The following is a 22,389-nucleotide window of genomic DNA, read 5'->3' as shown; positions in this document are numbered from 1 at the left end:
TTAATTGTATGAGCTTTAATTAATTTATGGATTGCATTTGCATATAAATAGAGTCAATGCTTTTGCATGGGAAAAAGCATACTTTAGAATATTAGTTGCCCACTACCTCTGCAGTAGTAGTAGAAGTCTAATATATATTTAGCAGCATATAGACTTGGTCAGCAATTTTCTTGGAAGGCCACTCTGGAAATGGACCTGAGGGAGGAGTGTCAATATTCCACACTGACTACTTCTGCGGTAGAGAGAGTGGCTTTTGTGGGAATAGGGGGGACTCTCTTCTACCCATCAAAGCGGCCTGCTAAGAAGTTCTGTTATCACACCCCCACTCCCATCCTGGATCTCCTCAGAGTCAATAGCCACCAGTTGCTAATCCTTACCCTTGATTACGGATGTCAGAGATTTCCCACGGAAATATAAACTGGAGTGGAAATTGCAGGTGTTCACTTATCCATCCCATATCCAAAATGGAAATCAATAAAGCAAATACGATAGGTTTTGCTATTGTCACTTTCAGTCTGCAAACAATACATACGTAACTGATTACATCCTGCTTCTCATCTGCATTACATTTCCTTTACAGCAAAACAAATGGGGAAGAACAATGTAATGACAACATAATTTACAGTGGTACCTTGGTTTAAGAACAGCTTAGTTTATGAACAACTTGGATTAAGAATGCTGCAAACCCGAAAGTAGGTGTTTTGGTTTGTGAACTTTGCCTTGGAATAAGAACATGTTTTGCTTCCTGTTGAGTGTGTTCCATTTGTAAATTGAGTCCACCACTGCTATGGGAAAGCACGCCTTGGTTTAAGAACGGACTTCCGGAACGGATTAAGTTCGTGAACCAAGGTATCACTGTACATTTATTTATGTAATTAGATATGTAAATTACACAAGTTACGTAATATCGTCACATTGAAGTGAATATTGTCATTTTTGGTGGAAGATGAACTGCAGCAGAATGGAAACAGTGCTGCAGGCAATGAATACATGTGGAAAGTAAAACGATGCTTTCTTATATCCCTACCCTTGAGGGTGGACATAATGTCACTAAAATGAAGAAGGACTATAGCAAAGGAAACAAGTATTGAATTATCTCACAGCTGAAACTGGATATACACAAAAAGCAAGTAAAACTGGTGTGAAAGCCCAGGGCTCTGGAAGTGGTGGTCCAGGCACAGTTCAACATTTTAGCATTTAAAGCCCTAAACAACTTGAGATCCAGTAACTAAGGGACTGCCTCACCCTATACACCTGCAATTAAATGACATATTTTGTGGCTACTGCACAGGCTGACACAAACTTCTGGGTCCAAGCCAAAGACCTTCATAGTTTGGAGGCCAACATATCTTAAAGAGACTGCCTTTCCCCATAGCAGCCTCACTGTTGTTTGCATTCTACAGATTAGCTTTGTGCCAGGAACCTATGCTACATGCATGAGGACAGCTATAAAAAAGAACAAGACTGTTTACTGCAATTGCCCCAAGGCTCTGACTAAGATGGCAACTGCTCCTCTCTTTTAGGATGGTGCAAAACTCACCTGTTACAAACATCTCTAAGCACTGTACAGGAAATGAAATAGAGAACTTCTACAAGAGGCTAGTTAAGGTTTGTAATGTACTTCCTAATCTTCACATGTATTTCTTTCTAATCCATAATGTAAACCCTTATTAACCAGTATTTGCATTACAAATTCAGTACAATAGTTTGGGTGATAATTTTAGCTCTTAAGGTACTCAATTGGTAAAGGTAAAGGGACCCCTGACCATTAGGTCCAGTTGTGGCTGACTCTGGGGTTGTGGCGCTCATCTCGCTTTATTGGCTGAGGGAGCCGGCGTACAGCTCCCGGGTCATGTGGCCAGCATGACTAAGCCGCTTCTGGCGAACCAGAGCAGCGCATGGAAACGCTGTTTACCTTCCCACCGGAAGTTATGTGCTTTCAAACTGCTAGGTTGGCAGGAGCTGGGACCGAGAAACGGGAGCTCACCCCGCTGCGGGGATTTGAACCGCTGACCTTCTGATCAGCAAGTCCTAGGCTCTGTGGTTTAACCCACAGCGCCACCCGCGTCCTACTCAACCGGTAGATACATACAAAGAGGGACTTTGTTACTGTGGATACAAGTGAACTCCCAATAAAGATATCTGTAGAATTTCCAATTATCATTAATGCTGCTGAGATGATAACACTTAAATAAGACATGACTACTGAACTAGAGACGCACAGTGTAATCTTATGTGTCATTACTCTGAAATAAGTCCCACTATGCTCAATGCCTAGGACTGCAGCCTTAAGTTTGTTCAATGTGTGCTGCTACAGCAAATGACAGTGTTCTCCTGTTGCCCTGCAGTGTGGTTTTCTGGAGCTAAAACAGCATGCCCATAGTACAAGAACCCATGGGCAGGACTGCAAAATTTGCAGAAAGCACAATATAGATAATTTTAGCCTTTATGTTATATTCTAACTTTTCTGCATGCAACTCTTCACAATAAAACATTTTGTCAGAGTTGAGTGGAATAAAAATCTAATCCAACAGTACAGTTGTAAAAGAAAATAAAAGTCTTTAGCTTACATCATCCTCTGAATGAAGTGCCTTTGACTCAGCTTACATGGCAAAATGCATTTAAGCTTAGCCCCGGCCACTTGCCAAATATCATTACCGATAATGGCAGCAAATGTAAAATAATGCTGCAAATCTTCTTCTGTGCTAACATCAGCACAAAACCCCAGAAAACTGGTTAGACATTCTGCTTGCATACCAATAAGTCACTTTTCTTTCACATGCTACATTTACCTGCGGCCACAGGGCAAGACATTATTAAATATATTGGCCTAGAGATTATTTCTATGCCATCTGTCACTGAAATCAAAGGTATTCGCAAACTTGTTCCAAGGGGTTTATTCATGCCTTTTATGCTGACAATACACAATGCTATTTCGCTTATGGTGATTCAGATTTTTTTTTTCCAAAATCTTTTCTCTTTTTAAATTGACAGCTGAATGCTCAGTCCTAAGCAGTGTGATAATATTTTGGTTTAGGGAGTGCGGCAGGGCAGCAGTGAGGTTCGGGCAGCTTGGGAATACTAGCAGAACCAAGATGCCATGGTGTGTGAAAGAGAAACAGTAGTTCTCAGTTTGGCAGCGATAGGGAGGCTTCTTGGGGATGCAGGACCTCCCTCTGGAGATGCTGTATGTGTGTAGTGGGGTGGTGGATCCGAGTACCTCTTGGCCACTACTTATGCTCTACTTTTTGTAAGTCAAGAAAATATTACCAAAACACTGAGTTAATGAAGTCTCAAATGGTTTGGAACATGAGATTTAAAGGACCATCTAGCCCTGACTGAATCCACCAGTCCACAGAGACCTTCTGGTGAGGAACTCTTATGTGTTCCACCATCAGGACACGATCTACGCAGTAGTGCTATCCAGATGGTGGATCTTCTTATCTCAAGAAGTTCATTTCTACGCTTTCTTTCGACCTCAACTGCTGTAAATTTGGTTACTGACCAGGAGATGTTGTTCTCACTTTCAAGTATCTTGAAACTTGATATTTGGAGCATTGATGGTGTTTTAATGTTGTTTATTTTATTTCAGTGTTTGGTTTTTTTTTTAAAAAAAAAGCTTTTTTAATGTTGTGAGCTGCCTTGTTTGGAAAAATGACATATAAATAATTCAATAAATACAATAAATCATAATTCGTAACTTTCCAGTTCTCTCTCATCAAAAGGAAACCAAAGCCAGGTATAGTGCTGCCCCTGGAACTTTTCACCATTTGGGAAAGTGGAAAATACACAGCCGCAGAATACAGAGAACAAAACTATCAGTACAAGTCACTAAACCAAGGCAGACAACCCTAATCTCCACCCTTTCCTTCTGATGTGTCATCTTGAAACGAGCATACTCTGCTCAGGAGCATAATTCATACTACTTAATCATCAGAAAATATGGTAATCCAGCCATAAGGCCATGGCCAAAGTTATGGCTCTTATGTGGGAAAGGAGAATGTGACTTTTTCTTAAGAAACAGATTCCCGAACAGGAGATTGTAGCAGAGTAAATTGCACAGACACAGTACATACCATTCGTACCAGATAACCTGAAGAGTCTGCATTGTGGAAAGCCAACAGAAGGAATGCATGGATAGAAGGGATGAGAACTCTTATTTATCTTGCAAGACACACAAGGTCAGAGGGTATGCAGCAGTGCTGTATATACTTCTAGGAGAGAGGGTCTAAATTTCTTTAATCCCTTGTCTGTACACATAAGAGTGCTGCGCGCCTTCTATCATAGGGTGCAGCTATTTCAAAACAGACAGGAAGTCATGTCTCCAGACAATCCAAAGGCTGCATTTTGCACCAGTGAGTTGTGTTGCAATTTACTATTGTGTTCAAGGGATTTTGTAAGCCTTCTTTTTAGCCAGTGATAGGTATATTATACTTTCTTTCATGCAAAACATTCACATGGTAAACCTTTCCACCGATTACACATCATGATTATTGCACAAGCTTAGCACAGGTTACAACCACCTTCAGCAATTACATGCCCTGTATTGAGGTGTTCTTTCCACTGAGACTCTCTGTTGCATTACTGTAAATGAAAACAGGGCAGTGGGTGTGTGGAAACACTGCAGCAATAGGTTCCACTACCAGCCCACACACTAATTATAGAGTTTATACAGATATTCTAGTGAATATTATGATGAATATTATGAATATTAGTGCAGGTTACAATCATCTTCAGCAATTATATGCTCTATAAGGAGGTGTCCTTTCCACGGAGACTATTTTCAGATGTTAGTGTTGAATGAGAAGGCAGGATCAGTGGGGGACCACTTCCCTGTCTAGACACAAAAGGCTTTTTCAAGTCTGGACCCAACTGAAGCTGCACTTCTAAAGCTCTCTTCTCTTAAGGAAAGGGAGGTCTCAGGTCTTAAAGCACTAAGGGTTGCATGGGCTTCCCATCCTCGTTCTACATGGGTACATGTTCTAATAAATGCACATAAATTTGAGGGGTTGTCTCCACAATGCTGCTCCCCTCACCAGATATACATGCTCATTTCACTCAATGACATCATCTGAAAGATGTGCACCCTGCAAATATTTTTTCAGACCCTCCTCTTAAGGAACACGGTAGCTGGTTTTCAAAATTGTAATAGCACTTCACTCTTCCCCATGGTTACGGACTGTCTGGAGGACAGCAAACAGTGTGGTAAGTAGAATGTGGGAAAGTTGAAAACGAGTCATTCATTCCTATCATATCAAACACTTGCTCCTAGTGATATAATTAAGGTTATCTATGTGCTCTCCTTGTGGTACAGGAATTTGATCGAGTCACAAACGAGTGAGTAGCAAGGTGTGGTGATTGCCCCAGCAAGGGATGGGAGAAAATAAAAGGCATCGTTGGTGAAAATTTTGACATCAATTATATTTAGAACAGATTGTGCAGTTTGTTTAATGTCATTATGAATAATGGGTGTAAAATATAATCATAAAGAAATGACATTTGAGGGTTTTAAAATTACATACACCAAGAAGTGTTGTAAAAGAACAAAGGTGTGTATTTTGTTCACAGCAAATCTCACCCATCACACTTCTACATGTGGCCATAAAAAATGAAGTTCAACTTTGGTGGTGGTTACATATGTTAGCATTCATCTTTCATTTAGTCTGTTGTTTACTTTTCTAATATTTTGTTCTAGGTATGGATTTATTTTTGGTTTCTGCTACCATAGTACTCGGGTCACACTGTACTAGAGAGGCACAACCGAATAACTGATGTCTGTCCATCCAGCGACTGTTGCACTGAGTAACGAAGGTTAGCTGAACACTGAACAAAGTGGTCCTGCCAAGATTCACAAAACATGACTTAATAGGTGTCATTAAGTCAAGCATGGCCATAGCTGTTATGAGTTAGCACTGGTACCCAGCCTCCTAAACCCAGTCCTGTGTCATGTACTGTATGTACTGTACTAAAGCTGTTACTTAATGTGATAAATCTACACATTCCTTAAACACCTCTCTTCCTCTCCTCCACAACTAGATAGCTGGAGTGAGCTATCATTTATTTCTATCCTGCTCTTACAGGGCAAGCCTTTGGGAGCACCCACTGTTCAATTTTCTTGTGCCATTGAGCAAAAGTGGAGTGTATCTTGCTTTGGATCACAGCCTTAACATGATTTGATGCGACATGATATTTAACAGGAAACTCCGTCACATTTAATATATTTAGTATGACCTACCTTGAGGTTAAGGACCTCTCCTTTATGCATATTTAAATTTTATCTTTTTATGAGTGATTATCTGTTTCTCATTTTATGGGCATTTTATTGGCTTGGCTTTGGAATCAATGCCATTAGTGCAATTTTTGCATTGTATTGTCAGTCTATTGGCTTCAACAATTAATAAAATATGATTTCATTTTATTGCTTTAGCAAGGGAATGCCCTTAAGAACTCAAATTTTCTTGCAACTCAGAGCTCATTCACAGCCTGTAATTCAAGGTTATCCAAGCAGTGGAGTGTGATAATTAGTAGACCTGAACATCCTTGCCTCCCAGATTAATAACCTATACTGAGAAGATGGGTCTATCAATTCCCATTAGAATTTATACCAGGGATGTGGAATCTGCCATCCTCGAGATTTAGTTAGACCACAATCCACATCATCCACCCAAGACAGCTCGGCCAATGGTCGGGGCAATTGTAGTCCAATCATCCCTGACTGCTGGCCAAGCTGGTTAGGGCTGATAGAAGTTGCAGTCTAACACCATTTGGTGAAAGACTAAATGTTATGCAGCTTAATCATGTTTTATGTATTACATTTGTTATAGAGCATTCTGCTCTGGGATTGAATTTAATAAAAAAATGGGTGAGAACTGCCTCAAACAAACAATCAAACCACCAACATCAAGAAGGCCATACATCCCCTATCCTTGATTTATACTTTGGAGATAGTGCAAGTCTGAGGCTAGGCCCTGTAGCCCACGACATGGACAGCAAACATGCCCCCACTGTGCGCGCAATGTTTTTGTTTTTAAATTGACTAACAGACAGGACACTCCATATGTCTCTAATAAAGGGAAACTTTTAATAAGGCAGGAACAAAATGTTTCTCCCGTCCTTATTCTGACCCTCGTTATAAATCGTCCTGAAAGCCACCAAACATTTGAATCTCAATGTTTGGAAATAGGCTGTGGAATACAGGATTTTTGTTTGGTATTTTTCTGGCACATCTAAACCATGCTACATGGATGAAAAATGCCTTAAACATTACCTATGAACACAAGCAGTCAACATGGCTTTACAGCAGGTGTGGGAACCTTTGGCCCTTCAGGTATTCATAGAATCATAGCATTGGAAGGGACCACAAGCATCATCTAGTCCAACTCCCTGCGATGCAGGAATCTTTTGTCCAGCATGAAGCACGAACCCACGACACTGAGAATCATAGCTGTCAACTTACAGATTTGAAAATAAGGGGCCAGCAGCCTTGAAAATAAGGGATCAACAGCCAAAATAAGGGATTTTAGACAACCAGCTGAAATACAAAGTTAAAAGGGACCAGATAATTTGGGAGAGCAGCGCCGGTTTTTAGCCCTTCATTTCCAGAGGTTGCTGCTCAAGACACCAGCTGATGAAACACTGCAATTAAATAACTACAAGCAGCAACCACTTTTCGCACAAAACGAAGTCCAAGCTACGAAGATGCTGCTGCAGTTCTGTATCTTTTCTCTTGTTCTCCATCTGCAGCTCTCAGTTTCATCAGGCAGGGCGGGAGGGGGAATAGCACCGGAAGTAAACCTGCAGATCAGACCATCTATGCAAGTCTACCACTACAAATCTGTGGGAGAAGTGCTTGCGGTCCTTCCTCCGCTTTCCCCCTCTATGGTTAGCCCTTGGAACACCTGCCTTCGCCTCCTCCTCCTCCTCTCTCTGAACTGCTTTCTCTATGGTTGCCCTCGCTCTTCTCTCAAGGCTCCTCAGCAATTCATAGGCCGTGCCAGGCTGGCCATCTCATCTGGGTCCTTTGGCGGCGCAGCTGCAGTATGGCCTAGCGGGAGTGGCAACGGGCAAAGGGGAGGCCCCAGGCAGAGACGCTCAATTGGGCGGCCACGAGGAGGAGGGCGGCAGAAGGGCCCGAGGCTCCCGTCAGTCCCAGCGGGGAGGGGCTCCCGGGGGCCGAGGCTGGTGAGAGGAGGCCAGAGGGAGGCGGGCCGGGCAGCCAAGCAACACAGTTGGAGCCTCCCTCCTCCCTGGCCGGCAGGGAGGGAGGGAGAGGAGCTGCTTCCTTTGAAACCCGGGAAATTTAAGGGACATCATCAATAAGGGACAGCAGTGGGACACAGCGCTGGGATAAGGGAGTTTCCCGCCAAATAAGGGACGGCTGACAGCTATGCTGAGAATAAGTGTCTCATGTTCTACCGACTGAGCCATCTCAGAAGTGTTGATAAACTACAACTCCCACCAGCCCCAGCAAGCATGGCTAATGGCCAGGGATGTTGTAGTTTAGCAACATCTGGAGGGCCAAAGTTTCTCGACACTTGCTTTACAGAGGGGGGGGGGAAAGCTTGCCATTGATCAGCAACTCATAATTTTATTTTTGGCTTCAGACTCAAGAGCAGAATGCAGAGAATCCTCTGCTTTCTTCTTGCCAGATAGAAGATTCTCTGCCAACAGCTATATTAAGCAATAAAGCAATTTTCACTAACAAACAAAGGGCCAAGCTAGACATGAGAATGAAACCATCATTAGAAACTCTGTCTATCTCTATCCAATAAAATCAAACAACTGCATCTGTTACATACTGCAACAGAATGATTGGCCTTTCCTGGCTCCCAAACAATCTGCAGTTTCTGTGTTAGTTTCACACCATATCTTAAGATACTAGTATTCAGTCGTTGCCTCATACATGTGTTTCTAATACCTGGCCACCATAAGTCATGCTGTCATTAACTAGTGACCTATTAACACTTTCCTTTGCAAATCTATTGTTATGAATTGGGAGGGGGGAGGAAATCCCAATAATCTCTATATTCAGTGAAGTTGTCGGAGTTTGAGCAAACTCATTGATTCCTGAATTTAACAAGGGCTGGGAACAGCACCTGCTAACTTCCATCATCAGGCCAGCCTGGTGATGGTGGGTTGCTGAAGAAACAATGATGCTGGTAGCCAGTCATTAGCCCTTCAATGGACGTCATCAACCAGGCAGAAGCCTCTGCCAGGCACAGAGGGAGGTTGCCAGGGTAATGGGGGGGTGTGTGGTATCACTGCGGGAAAAGTGAGCGTCCTTTTGCACAGAGGTTTTTTGGCAAGACATTCTGGGAACCAGAAGGATGAAGTGAGGAGAACTCCACATGGCGCTGGCTGAAGGAGGCTGCACTGAGACACCAGTGGCCATGACTGGCTGCTGCTCTGGACCCAAGCTTGCTGAAGCTATGAGGGGAGCAATGAGAGACCCTCTTGGGATGTAATGTTCTCCACTGAGGGCTCCAGGTGTAAATATTTGCGAATAAACTATATTTCTAAGACCCTGTAGACCATGCTGTGCCTTGATTTTCCAGTGGAAACACAACCCTTGGTGAGTGCCTGGAAACCCCTGGAATCTTGCTACCACTCAGCAGAGATCCGGGGGGGGGGGGGGTTAACACTGTTCACACCAGTCATCCTCCTCCTTCAGCTGGACAATGGACTTTGGTTAAAACTGTTAATATTACTAGATCAAGGCAGCTTAATCACTATTAGGAGTAGGGTTCATTTTGAAAGGCATGGATTATTAGAAGCCAGGGAGTGGATTCAACCTTCTATCACTTTCTTTTTCAGGGGGTTCCTCCCCCGCTGCCCAGGCCTTTAAAATAATGTGTGATCTTGAAATCTGGGGTCTCAATGGCTACTCTGTGTTTCACTGTATACTTGTGCTTTTAAACTGATTTTATTCTCTTCCTCTGCTGGTAACAACAAATGTGCTGAGATTTATTTTTAGGATATAGTATTTTAATGTTTTTGTTTTTGTTTTGGAGAGCTACTCAGAGAACTAATGCTACAGGTTGGCCTATACAAATATAGTAATCACAACTAATATAAGTTTCAATGGAATTTGGTGTGACTTTCTTCAGATTGGGACCAAACAATAAATATTACCATGAATAGGTATGGATTATTGCAGGATCCTTCACATTTTCTATTACTTTTTAGAATTAAGATTTCTTTAAAACACACACACAGAGAATAAATAGTTGTAATCCATATACATACTTGTAAATTATATATAGTGAAAGGCTGACGTAATGTGTGTATAAGGAGGAGTTTTAGGTAGCATTGGGTTATCTGGCCCACTGACAAGAAAGATGTGATAAATGAAAAAAGAGTCACTTTTGAAAGAAGGCAGCAATGCGAGCGGAGCTGGCATAGTACATGAATGCAAATTTAGAGGAAGATTTAGGAAAACAGGCTTCAAGTGGAGTTTAACCAGATGGAAACAGACATTAAAGAAGGGTTCTCGGTTCTAAGAAAAGAAGCTTGAATGAATGCCTCCCCCCGATGTAGTTTTGAAAGGGGATAGATGTACATTTGCTATGGTGCACATGTACCAGATATTTCACCTGAATTTGGTTCCCTACCTGTTCTCATCCATCTACGTTGCAGGTGGCAGCAAACATATAAACAGCTGGGGCCCAGCAATACAGCCTGCAGAATGGGTGCAATAACTTGACACAAAAGCAAGCTTGTGCTTTGAAAGCCCCTGCTTTGCTGGCTTCTAAGTGAGTGCAGAAGCTAAAAGCACAAGGCAGGCACCTCACAGAAGGCTGGATCCTCTCAGACTACCTTGGTATCTTGTTGTGAGAAAAAGGCAAGCCTTCCTTTCCCCAAAAATTTATTCACTCACTCATTCATTTATTCAATGCATAGAACCATCCTAATCCCACAGTGTCCATTCAAAATAAGAGTGCTCTAAGAAACATAAACAAATAATGGGTTGGGTCCAGACTAATTTAGCCCCATTGAAATCAATATGAAATGTTTATTCCCATATTAACTAACCACCACTAACATAAGCCTGGATCCAAAACAGTATTTATAGGAAACCTGTCAGGGCAGAAGGAAAGATGTTTTTAAAGTAAATGTCTTCCAGTTATAAGCCTAAATCGCCTTTTGAAAGAAAGGTCAATAGGAATGAACATGAGTTGCCCTATGAATTTCCTCTTTGAGAACTGTGGCTCTAGGATGCACTTCTGAAGAAAGAGGAAAATAGTGTTAAGTGTGGTTACCTTCTCACTTCTTATGACTGCTAATGTTAGCAGCAGTATTTGCATAGTGGTGCTCAAGACACACTTCATGTGATTAAAAGCTAGGAAACAAGGCACTTGTTAGAGCGCTAGCTAAAAGATCCATGTTTATCATCTGTTCTAAGAGAGTCACCCTAATGTCTCCTTTCTCTTTCAAGCATAGGCAGCAACAGTTTCTCAGAGACCTGTTAATGCAGGATACTTAGAACCATAGAATCATAGAACTGTAGAGTTGGAAGGGACCCTGAGGATCATCTAGTCCAACCCCCTGCAATGCAGGAACATGCAGCTGGTCCATACAGGGATCGAACCTGCAACCTTGGTGTTATCAGCACCATGGTCTTACCAACTGAGCTATCCAGGGGTACTTCCCTGCCCCCACTGCAAAACACAATGGAAGGTGCCAATGTAAAAGAGGCTGCCCAGGAAATTAAGATAAACAGAATAATAAAATTACAAAAGAAAGTATCTCAGAATAATCTACTGAAACATACTCCATCTTTAAGTGATGGGATCCTCCAAGAAAAGACAGAAACAAAGGTCAAGGTTGAAATCCTATACATCAAGGATAAGGAGTCTGTGGCCCTCGAGATGATGTTGGACTACAACTCCCATCAGGCCCACCAACATGGCTAATAGTCAAGAGTGAAGGGCAGTTGGAGTCCAGCAACTCTGGAGGACCACAGGTTCCCCACCCGGGCAATACATATCCAGTGGCAACCCCTTCTGAATAGACATGTAGATGACTGCACTGTGCAAGTGCAATAGCTTCTGCAGGGAGGCTATTGAGAAGAGCATCCCTGTATCTTTTCACCATGGGAAGGAGAAGTGCATGATGTTTGAATGCAAAACACCAACTGTGCCAGACCAAACATAGTCAGTATACAATGCCAGCCTCCTCATGTATCTGCAACATTGGAATGGAGGCTCTTCTTAGAAATGGGTTAATCAGAATATACCGGTAATTGATAAGTGACATTCAAACACCACTCCCACAAAGGTGGAATATCAACACATGGAAGTGGTTTTCAGTGGTTTCCATGTGGGGCCTGTAATATCTAAATCAGACTGCCAAATCAACAACTTCCAGAGAAAGCTTGTTCCTCTACTGAGATGATGTCTTTATATCTTTATATTTAGAGACTACTTTGCCTATATTTTATTACTGAATTATATTGGCTTGGATCCAGACATTTCCTCCTTGTGAGGAAGGAGTCTTTTTCTGATGAAATGAGTCTTTCTACAGGTAGAAGAGCACATCTCACTGTAGACAGATTCCTCCATCAGAGGAGGGGAAACTAGTCCAATTTTTTTGACCTACTTTATTGTAGATAACCAATATTCACCATTGTGAACTGGAAAACTGTCTCTCAGTTTTCTGTATCTTCAACTGTATCTTCACAATATGTTTATTTCATTCTACCCTTGTATGAAACAACACTTGTACTCTGAAGAAATGGGAAGACTGTAAAAAGCTAGAACTGACTGAATAGGAGGCACACAATTCTGGATCATTTAACACATGTATATATACCGCTTACCAGGACAAAAGATCTCAAAGCAGTTTACAGTAGACATTATTCATTAAAAATACAAATAAAAAACAAACATTAAAAGAGAGTTGTTTATATATATATATATATATATATATATATATATATATACACACACATATACACACACACACACAAATCTTACACTGATAAACATTTAAGCACCACAACATGGGTGAAATACTTGCTCTCCCTGTCCCTCTAAACTTATGCAGCATGCAGATGTTATTTAAAGTCAATGTGCAACAACTGCAAGGCTAGAGTTTCCCTTTCCCAGATCACTGGCAACCTGTTCCCACATCTGTCCATGGGACTTTTGTCCATGATTCCCAGGAGAGAATCAAAATATATTAAGGGATTCTAAATTAAATTGTTTGTTTATGTCTTATGAAAAGGAAGGCTCTCTAGATGGCCATAACTGATGTTATGTATCAATTGAAACCAGACAGCTAGAGAAATGAATCCACAGAGATCATGCCGATACACGTGTATCTAAGCGCACGCGCATATACACGCAAATCTGCAAGCTGCCTAATATATGGATAATAAGGGTTATAGAACAAAAACCGCTGACAACAACAACAACAACAATAATAATAATTTATTATTTGTACCCCGCCCATCTGGCTGGGTTTCCCCAGCCACTCTGGGCGGCTTCCACAGAAACCAAAAATACAGTAAAATCACACATTAAAAACTTCCCTGAACAGGGCTGCCTTAAGATGTCTTCTGAATGTCAGGTAGTTGTTTATCGCTTTGACATCTAATGGGAGGGCGTTCCACAGGGCAGGTGCCACTACCGAGAAGGCCCTCTGCCTGGTTCCCTGTAGCTTTGCTTCTTGCAATGAGGGAACCGCCAGAAGGCCCTCGGCGCTGGATCTCAGTGTCCAGGCAGAACAATGGGGGTGGAGACGCTCCTTCAGGACAATGCTCTATTAGAATGAATCGTCATGTTTGATTTTTCGGTGTGAAAGTTGCTCTTTTCAAGAGGAGAGAATTGTCTTCAGGGGCCTTGCTCATGGGCTTGACATCAAGATCCATTAGTGATAGGGCCTCCTGGGATACGACTCCATAGTTGTGGAACTTACTCCCAAGCAGCACGCACTTGGTGTTTACTTGGTAGTTAGCCACTGTGACAGCAAGATGCAGAAGAAGATGTACCATTAGCCTGATCCAGCAGGCTCTTCTTATATTCTTAATGTTGATGATACCCATTTCAATGAACATTCCATAGAAATAAATGCATTGCAGATGTATGACATTTGCATCCACACCTGCAGCCAAAATGTGGATGTTGTCTAACAGTGCAACATTACTAATAATGGAATGCAATTTCAGGTGCACATCCAAATACCCAAACTCATCCATGTTCTGCCCCAACTCATCAACTATGCATGACAGGATCATGATGAAGAAGCACTGACTTTGTTACCTTGGTGACAGGGAAGTCATTAATTCTTCTGACACCCCCCCCAGTTTCTTTTTTTTTCTTCCTTTTTCTTTTGCAAGAGGATGGGAAATACCAAAAAAGTTTTGAATTAAAAATAAGTTCATGAAATGTATCTTACTATTTCAGAACAGCACTAATTAGAATCTGTTCTTTGCAAAGTCGGTTAAAAATAGCGGTCTATTATAACCTTTGGACGGTTTCCCCCGCCCCTTCCCATTTGTTTGTTTCCTGAAGATCAGTTTCTGAGGACCAATAAAAGCAAATATGGTGAATGAATCATATTTTTCCCCAGTTACACTAAGCCACAGTGTGCTTGTTTTCTTAAATTTCCAAGATCCAGAGATAAAACAGGAAAAAAACACTTCTCTCCCTCTTCAACTTATCAATGTTTTTACTGGGCAGTTTTCCCAATGTTATTAGTGGGCCAGTTGATGCTTTCTTGTTTTTGTAATGAAGACTACTCCCCCCCCCTCACAATTCCTCACTATCATGCTCATATATTTTTTTAGATGCTATGCCTGCACAAATCTCAAAAATATTTCTAATTCCCACACCCTAGAACAATGTATTTTAGTTGACCCCTCAGGTTTTTTAAGTTTCCAGCTCTGCTAATAACCTACCCAGCCACAATAAGACCCCATGGTACTAGAAACCTGGTCATCAAAAGAAGTAGGTTGTCGGAAGGTTCAGGAGAAACAAAAATGTATCCCTTCTTCACAGAGTACATAATTAAAGTACGGAATTGGCGTGTCAAGGACCCCCAAGACACCCCTGAATAAAAACATGGTTCACACATCATTTTTGTTTGGGTTTCTGGCATAATTTCGGCCACAACTTTATTGAATTACAGTATGTGAGTGGTTGCTTAGGCAGTGGTTAGCCACTATCTGTTCCCACTTGGAGGTAGGAACAGAAGTGACAACCACACCCGTGCAGAAGTCAGTAAGGGTAAAGAATTTTGGGGAGGGAGAGAATAAAGCTGGGTGCCAGGCTCACACATCTCCCCAAATGCTCCCTGGGGCTCTTGCGTGGCCCTAGCCCTTTGTCAGGGATACGGACAATAGCATGGCGAGCCCCTGGATTCCTTTAATGGAATACCCTTGCAGCAGCAGCATTGGAGGGGAAGGCACAGCCAATCCATGCCCCTCCACCAACCAAAAAATTAACCAATGCCTAACCGCAACCTTACAAGTTGTGATGACTTGCTACGCAGTAGGCAAACCCAAATGGCCCCAGCCAATCAGCCAAATGGTAAAATTCCTACCAGGATGCTGCTCCAAAGCAGACGACTCCATGACAGGCATAGCAGGGTCAGCGCAAACAAACCTTAATTAAAGGGAGGGTGGGCGGGTAATCCGATGGGCGCAGCGAAAAGACACAGGGACCTACATAGCACCCCCATCAATCAAATAAAATTGCAACCATCAATTTTCCCCAGCAACATTGGGGGGGGCAATCAAATTCGTGGCCATCCAAACTAACCTGCCCAGCAACAGGGGATGTCATGGTTGCTTCCACCGCAACACGTGCTCTCCTTGAAGGAGAACCCGCTTTGTCCCCGCAAGTTGTGGTGGAAGGAGTTTAGAGGGTTTTAATGGCGATTAGACGAATGCATGGAAGATAAGGCTACCGATGCCTACTAGTCATGCTGGATATATAAGCTACCTACAGGATCAGTGGCAGTAGACCTCTGAATACCAGTTGCTGGAGAGAACAAATGGGAAGTGGTGCTATTGTGCTCATGTCCTGCTTGCAGTCTGCTCATAGGCATCTGGCTGGCCACGATGAGAACAGGATGCTGAATTAGGGCCTTTGGTCTGATATGGGACACGGTTGGCACTGTGGGTTAAACCACAGAGCGTAGGATTTGCCGATCAGAAGGTCGGCAGTTTGAATCCCTGTGACGGAGTGAGCTTCTGTTGCTTGGTCTCAGCTCCTGCCAACCTAGCAGTTCAAAAGCACGTCAAAGTGCAAGTAGATAATAGGTACCGCTCCGGCGGGAAGGTAAACGGCGTTTCCGTGCGCTGCTCTGGTTCGCCAGAAGCGGCTTAGTCATGCTGGCCACATAACCCGGAAGTTGTATGCCGGCTCCCTCGGCCAATAAAGTGAGATGAGCGCCGTAACCCCAGAGTCGGTCACGACTGGACCTAATGGTCAGGGGTCCCTTTACCTTTACCTTTGGTCTGATCCAGCAGGGCTCTCCTTACATTCTTGTGAAAAGTTTGATAAGAAAATAAATCCTACAGAACAAAATGCAGGCAAGTTCTTCCTCAGTAGTGCTGTGTTGAACATGTATCAATCTCCATAAATGAATAGGTTATTATTTGAAATGAATATATAACGTTAATGACGTGAATGCCTGTTAGCTTCAGAGACGGGAGAGGAGGCCTAATTAAATCAAAGTGGTTATTAGTCTCTTGTCACTATTGATTAATTATTAGCACAAGATACTTCATCACTTTAATTTGCAATGGAAATAGGTATGGTGTTACCAAATGCAGAAATGGGGAAAATGGAGATAAAACTACAGGCTTGGTCTTGAAAGCTCTAATCCAGAACTGGCATATCATTATTTTGGCCCAGGAAATATCCCAATACAGTGGTACCTCGGGTTACATACGCTTCAGGTTACATATTCTTCAGGTTACAGACTCCGCCTTCCCAGAAATATTACCTCGGTTTAAGAACTTTGCTTTAGGATGAGAACAGAAATTGTGCTCCGGCGGCACGGCAGCAGCAGGAGGCCCCATTAGCTAAAGTGGTGCTTCAGGTTAAGAACAGTTTCAGGTTAAGAACGGACCTCCGGAACGAATTAAGTACTTAACCTGAGGTACCACTGTATAGAATAAGGTAGGGAGAAAGAATGTGATGCCTTCAAGGACTGTTCACCATGAACCAAAAGAGCATTCTGCTTTCAACAGATCCTACACCAAACTTATTAAAGCTGAGGTAGGTCATACCACTTCAGACTGAAGGTGCAGTTAATTGAAGTTCCTCCATATTTGGTGGAAAAAAACCAGACATCTGCACACAGAAAACTAGAAAACCAGGGAGAAGGGTAGGCAAGGGCTCTTTTCCCAAGTGCAGCACAGTTAATATATCTTCCTATATACATACAAATGTAAGGTGTGATCATGCTCTGCAGTTTGAATAGCCGACCTACTAGGCAGCTATGGCAAGTGCTGCATAAGGAACAGCAGAAAACCCCAGGTGAGTTATTTAATGAAGACGGGGGGGGGGGGTGCTGTGAAGTGACTCTACCTCTTCATTAAACATGCCTGCAGTGAGGTTTAACGGGGTGTGTGGTTCAAGGAAAAAATAGGTATAAATGAGAATTCCCTGGATGGCAAGATCCAGGTTTGGGGCAAGTACTCTTTGGTGAGAGAACCTCAGCAGTGTTTTAAAATCACAAAATATACAGCAAAGTAAAGAGCTTTAAAATATATGTGCCCTTGAGAGTTCCAAGACTATCCTCTTAAAAACTTTATTTCCAAAGTTTCCCTCTTTCTCCGGCACAGGAAAAGGAATACACATTTGGTAAGTTAAAAAATGATTTACTTACAAACTCTTCAAAGGTTAAGTTCATGTACTTTTCCATACATCAGTCAGAAAAGTTTCACAGGCAGCAAAACTTAGTTTAGTTCCAAAGTGGTGAAAGTTGCTAAATTGTTGGTATAGGAACTGAATAATGGCTTGCAAGAGCCATGCGGTTTGAGCTTGGGAGAGAACAATAGGCCTGATTACATGGTTCCTCACGGTGAGGTAAGCCTGGCAGGACAGCTTACTCTATGGTCTTAACCCCTTCATACATTAATTAGACTTAAGCTTGCTAGTGATATGAGACTGGCTATCCCATAAGAGAGGTAGGTGGGATTGGCGAGCAGAGTAGGCAGGAGTGACAGCCTACATATACATATATATATACATATAGCACGCAAGCATTCCAATATGTGAGCTCATATTTGCAATATGAAACGGTTACAGCCCAGGCACAAAGGAGATTTAGGCAACCCTCCCTCGCACCCACTGTCACACACTGAAAGAACATGTGAAGGAGGCTGTGGGATTTAGCCCCACCTTCTACTACCAGCATGAGCCATGTCCACACCCATACTGTCAGTGTCTTCTGCTGGCATGAGAGCTACTCCACATGAGGAAGGATCCTGGACCAATCAGCAAGACCACTATGTGCCGACATCTGTACAAGCAATGCATGGATGGCGAGGAGCATGGCCATTGTGCATGGCAGTGGTGTGGCTAGCCCACACAAAACCCACAAATTCTTCTTACATGTTCTTTCAATGCTCTGAGGCTGCCATCTGAAACTCCTTATAGATTTTCCTCACCAAAGAACTAGGCTAGAATGGAGCTCCACATGCAGAAGTAGAGATAACTGCTAGGGGAAATGCTGTACCTGGGAACACTGCAGCAGCTGGAAGTTTGTGTCCCAGCCTTTAGCATATGTGCCACTGGGGTGCAAAGATCCACCCAGCGCCCCAAAATTTAGTTTAGCCCCCAAATTAACTTTTATTATGCTTACGTCAGACACCATGCTTACGCCTTATCTCTTGTTGTGAATGACAAGTGTCATCGTTGAGTCTGACAAAGTTGAAAGTCCTTTAGTGAAACAGTAGGTATACATTTCAGTAATACCTAGGTATATATGTATTTTGTTTTCCTAGCTTGAACAAAATTATTTATTATTTCATAACAGGTAGATAGTTAAGAGCCTCGGCGGTGGGCACCTGGCACCCCCCAGAATTTGCCCCGCACCCCTTGCACCCCCAGGTAAAGATGGCTCTGGTCCCAGCATTCATGGAAATGCAATATATGGGCCCTTGCTCCACAAGTACCTTATCCATCTCAATGATGGTCATTTGACTAGGTTTATTAACAGCCTTGGAGAACACTGTAGTTGACCAGCTTCGCCTCTTCATCAGCGCATGTCTGCAGAGGTAGCGAGAGGAGCATGAGTCTCCTCATGCTGCCCATCTCACCTAGTCCCATGAAAAGTCAGCGGGGCTTTTAAAAAGTCTTAGAATTACCGTCCTGCAATAACATCCTCTGTATACCAATTGGTGGGACAACGCAGTTCCCATAGAAACAAAACAATGTTTTATTAATGCTGCCAGTTTCAAAGCTGACTCTGCCCTGCCACCACTTGGTGGTTCACACAAACTCAAGCTCAAGATTCGGGGGGGGGGGGGACGGGACCAAAACAAAAGGGAAGTCAACAAAAGCCACTGCTGGAATTATCAGTACCGCTTGCCTCATAGGACAACATGTCTGAGTTTGAAGGTCCATGACAGAGCAGGCAATCAGTCATCTCATTCACCCTTTCCCTTAATGAAACCACAAACTCACAAAGGAGAATGCCAATGACTCGGAGGGAGGAGCTGACTGTATTCCAAAAAGGGAAATCCTGTCCCTTTAAGAAATCTGAGTAGCCCAGGAAAAAATCCACAAGATGCAACTTCTCTCTTCCTAGTAATGGAGTAAAAGGAAAAGAGCTGCTGACCAGCACCTGTTAGATACCAGGCTCTTCAAGGCTTTTAACGGGCAGCAGAACTGCTGCACATTTCAGATTAAAGGTCTCCCTAGAAGGCAGGACACACAGTCAAAAGCAGCCAAGGACTTAGTAGAAAATCAGGGACCCTGTCATTATTTATATTGGTCTGATGCACTTGGGGGAAATGGCCCCAGAGGCATTTGTTGCTTGCAAGGTTTGAAACAAAATACAGTTAGCTGCTTTCTTATTTTTGCTTACTTTTGGAAGAGCAAAAATTACCCTTGTGCATACTAATTCTGGCTACCCAGATAACAAGCAAGTTATGGAGTTCAAATAGAAGGAAATCTAGTGCTAGAATTATGGTTGGGAAAGTTTGTTTGCCTTTGATGGAGTGCACAAAGCCTCCTCAACCCAGTTTCCCTCCATCTTTGCCAAATCCCAGGTTTGCTGTAGCCATCTAAGAACAGGAGCTTAAAGGAGGCAGCAGCCACAGCACAAAAAAGGCCAGGGCTTCTCTACTCCCAGTATAATTAAAAGATAGAGGTAATAACAAAACATTGGGTTGGATCGAGATTTAGTCATGCTTAGACTAGACCCACTAAAATCAATGGGACTTAAGTCTGTCCCATTCATTTCAGTGAGTGGAGCCTAAGCATGACTAAGTCTGGATCTAAGCCATTATTTAGAATTTCTAAATATTTTAAGAGAGGCAGAGCTTTAGAGAATAAGAGCGATAGCCTGACCTAGCTCTATTAGTCCAAAGGTGAATAAAGCATACGAATTTCTTAAGATTTTAGTGCAGTCCAGTAGTAAGAATACATGCCATGATACCTGTATAATATGCACTGATATATAACTTATCATGAAGGAATATTAGTAGCCCTTTAAAAATGCACACATATATAATTAGTTTTATCTCATCAACAACCTCCCATAGCAGTATGTTCCACAGATTAACTATATATATACAGTTCTGACTTTGATTCTCTGGTGAACAGAAGAAATAATGAACATTTGTAGAGACATTTTGATACTGAAATCAGTGTATGATGGATTTGCATGATATATAGCTTATCTAATTATTCATGTATCTATAGATCTGTGGATATACATGCAGATAGGTAATTTACCAAAAGAGGAAGAAAATGCAAATAACATTTGCAGGCAGCTCTATATGGACACTAGCCCTTAATTTTATCAGGTAGATGCCAAGTCTAGTGCTTAATGTTAAGTTAAATACCTGTTCCTTACTTGCTCATTCTCTAGTGGAGAGCTATGTACCACAGACAAATAACATGCCCCATGAGTAATGATTGTTCAGTACATTTATCAACTGACCCTTCAAACTGATTAATTAACCTATGATAGCCAGCTTCCTGTGTGTTGCCTGATCTTTTCTGATTTAAAAGCTCTCCTTCATGTTGAACCTTAGTATGAAGCTGGCCTTCTCTTCTATACAGATCATAATATGTTAGCGGTGAATACTTAATATCGAGTATTTTGGTATACAGCTCAGCAGATTCATATCAGGCTAATTTCCTAAGTGTTCCTTCCTCCGCCCCCTGCTCCCCCCAGCCTCAGACACTCTGGCTGGTGAGAAATTTGATGAACACTTTGGGCTGAACTCCAGTTCAATATCTGGCTGTTTTAATAAGCAGCTTCAGGATACTGCTACTTCATGGGAATTTAAAGAAGGGAGTAGAGAGAAGGGCTCCCTATACTATTCTTAGAAGCAAACAGTCAGATTTGGCAACTTGATTACAAAGCATGGAATTTATAAACTGTGCCATTCTAAAATTACTTCATTTGTATACAGTTCAGTTGGACGGTCATGTGTTGCAACATATTCCAGTTTATCAGCGCAGTTCTGTAACACCCACAAAATCAAAAGGAAAATTGAGCCACACAGTGGATGCTGGTTATGTCATGTGTTGTCCAGCAACTGGAACTTGTATAGGAAATGGTCATTGAAAGATGTGAAATAAAAATGTGCATGCATCCAACATGCCCTTGATTTATTTTTAAGGGAAAACTGGAGAAACTTCCAAACCCTCTTCTTCAAACTATTCAACTTTAAATGTCTAGTGATGCTTCACAGCTGTGTTAACATTGAAGCATTTTGCCTTCTTATGGGTTAAAGAAATTTCCACACTACTGACTCCTTTAATAAGTTACCAATCTATATTATACCAGGTACCACACTCACAACAAGTGTCATTGATAGCTTCCACAAAAACCTTTCTGGACCTCATCAAGTTGCACACATACTCAAGACAGAACAATTGTAAAGAAAACTCGAACACAGCTCCTTAAAACATTAAACGCTACCCCAAACACTAAGAATCCCACTTCACAATCACCCCAAAAGTAAATACCATGACAATACCATATGAGCAACACCAATGTAGCTTCTTCCATTTATATTGATAACATTGTGCATTTTGCTTTGCAAGTTGTATTATATACATTTCAGCAATTAATCTGTATGTTTCTGCACCCACAGAAAGACATTCTGATGAAAACGTTGTTTCTTCCGCAGCTCAGAAGTACGACAGAAACAACGGTTTCCAAACCTAGTCAGGGATAATAAACACAGATGAG

General features: G+C 42.2%; 1 protein-coding gene across 5 annotated transcripts in view; it reads right to left on the bottom strand.

Annotated features, from left to right (window-relative positions):
- Positions 1-22,389, bottom strand: part of ANO1 (anoctamin 1) — a 139,034-nt gene that overhangs the window by 97,709 nt on the left and 18,936 nt on the right. The gene's annotated exons all lie outside the window — the stretch shown is intronic.

Source organism: Podarcis filfolensis, assembly GCF_964270895.1.
Source record: "Podarcis filfolensis genome assembly, chromosome: 1".
Classification (NCBI taxonomy): Eukaryota; Metazoa; Chordata; class Lepidosauria; order Squamata; family Lacertidae; genus Podarcis; species Podarcis filfolensis.
This window is presented reverse-complemented; position numbering and strand designations above follow the sequence as displayed.